Below are 2,754 nucleotides of genomic sequence, written 5' to 3'. Positions count from 1 at the left end.
TATATATATATATTAGATATATATATATATTAGATAAAAGCCATATTATTTGAAGTATTGTGAACGGTAAATATATGTCACTACGAAAGCCACAAAACTACAGTTATAAATATTTCAATATTTCGATCTTTGTGAAAAGGAGGGAGAATGGAACGGCGAGTCATGTGTGTTTTTTAGAGGGATTGTTCTGGCATGCGCTTATAGATGAGGCTTGGAACACTTATAATGCATCATCAGTGTTGGAGATAATTCTTGTCAAAGGCAATATTGACAATTCTGAAATTCAAATGAAGTTGTTATCACACTAGCAAACATGAAACGGGCGAGTGAGAACTGGCAGTAATGACATATATACTATGATATAAAAAATTTATGGAGAAAGATAATTGCAAGTAAATCTTTCAAATATTTTTATGAATTAATTTTTAGCGGCGGAATCTGTTTCAATACCGAAAGGTAATCTTTATATCCAACTTAACATGGATGTCATATTAGAACACCGAATGCTGCGCTATCTTGAGAGATCCTCTCATATAGGCTCTTGGTGCATAAAAAGACACACATAGACAGTTGCCGACGAGAATCGTCTGTCATGGGTACTGGAAATCCCATATCACGTGATTTCATTCTACTTGAAATCATCAGTGGGAAGCGCTCGGTCATTGAATGCCAGTCAAATCTCCCCGCTACGATATCTAGAATATTAGCATCTTTTCAGAAACTGATGTCACGAATAACCAGTTGACTTATTAGAAATTAATTATTAGCGACGGAAGCAATATTTATATCAAAAAGTATTTTTTTGACTATAAAAGGGATTCTTATGAATACATTATCATAATCTTTAATAAGTTTTTATGACTATCATCAGAGTATTTTTTACTAAGTTAAGTTATCTTCTCGAGGCATGCCGACTCATAAGGGCGGTTTCCCGGTTTCATGGCGTATATACATCCTACCGGGACGAGATGCCGGTCCGTCACAGGATTACTCATTTTTGCTAGCTGAGTGGACTGGAGCAAAATGAAATGAAGTGTTTTGATTAAGAACACAACACGTTGCTTGGTCCAGGAATCGAAACCACAATCTTACGATCATGAGTGCAACACTCTAACTACTAAGCCACGTACCTCCATCATCAGAGTATTGGTCAATATAGGTCCTGTCGATTTACTGTTATCAAATTTAAGTATGAAAGGATATTGAGATTTGATTGATAATGTAGATAGCTTAATTACCAAACGCTTCTATTCTTTAAATAATTTAATTTATTAAACGTCAGTACTAAGTTTTAAAATAATCAAATAGAATAATAAAACTGAAAACCGTAGAGTTAGATGTCGGAAATACGGGCTAAAATATTGTCAAATATTGTCCTCCAATAGTTTGACTAAAAAATCTGATGTCGAATGAATCTAAAATTAAACGAATTTGGAGAAATTTTTGTTAATTTAAAAAAGTTGCTGGTCTATCGCGTTCTTGCAGTTGGTTTATATGTTTGTATTGAAAAAGCAAAAGAAGTTAAAATAGAAGCATTTCAAGAGCGGAAGTATTCATTATTGAAACTATAGAAGGATATCGAAGATATAATCGTTAATGTATGTTGTCAAGTGTAATGAATATAAATAGATAAGAGCTGTTTCACTGTAGCACAATCAATCCAATGAACCAGTGGAAAAAGTTGTTAAGAAGCTCGCTTTGTAGCCACGTAGTTTTGGGTCACTCTTTGATTTTCAAAGAGACATTCACACCAAGAGAGCAGCTGAACTTTACGACGGTGCATACTTTTTCTTGTCTGTCCAGTCAACAATATCCAGCCTGTTTACACATGATAAAAGTTTTGAGAATGTTCCCCCAATATTCCTTGTGTGGGTGTTTGTGTATGTATTCAATAACAAGGATAGGAGTTCTCTATATTCATATCAGAACATTCTTTTTGTTCTTTTTCGAATAGCATTGTATAATGTTTTAGCGACATCGTGTCGCAGAGTGAGGTAGTACCCTGAAGACATTCTTAGGCAGCTGGTAATCGCTTGTGTGATGTCTTCCACAGAAATATAATACAATCATCTACATTTTCGGTTGTATCTTGGAGCTCCAAGTGGTCTTTTTGTTTATTAGGCATTTCGTAGTAATATCGTGTTACTGGAATGCAAATGCATAACCTTCGAAGTGTGATGTAGCGGTTACGAGTCCCAGAAAGGCTGCACTTCATGTCGACATTACTGTCTTCTTCAAGTCTTCAGCATTTTTTTGGTATGCTGAGTGTTTCACACCCAGGCGTTTTTTGAAGTATGTTAGTCCAGCTGTTTTGGAGGTTGTATGGGAGGTCACTAGGAAGAGAGTACTTCTTTTAGAGTTCAATGCGGGCACGTAAGATATTGTTTCCCTTATTTTCCAGCACTAAGATTATGTATTTATTTTTGCTGCTACTGTTTAACAAGTGTTCTCCGAGAGAGACTGCATGGCATTGGATAGCTGTCTGTACTGATCTTAAGCCTCCGCCTCCGTCATCTCCTTTTAGGTAGCCTGTCGATATCATTGTTTCTGCGTAAATTTCCAGTTGATGTCAGGATCAAAACAACAGTGGACTACCCACTCTTTCAGATAGTAGTCGATATAATCAACTACACTACTGGTCTGGTACAAGCATATATATATATATATGTGCGTGTGTGTGTGTGTGTATGTGTGTGTGTGTGTGTGTGTGTGTGTGTGTGCGTGCGTGTGCGCGTGCGTGTGCGCGTGCGTGTA

This window comes from Octopus bimaculoides, chromosome 7 (assembly GCF_001194135.2).
Source record: "Octopus bimaculoides isolate UCB-OBI-ISO-001 chromosome 7, ASM119413v2, whole genome shotgun sequence".
NCBI classification, from domain to species: domain Eukaryota; kingdom Metazoa; phylum Mollusca; class Cephalopoda; order Octopoda; family Octopodidae; genus Octopus; species Octopus bimaculoides.
Note: the sequence above shows the minus strand (reverse complement) of the source record.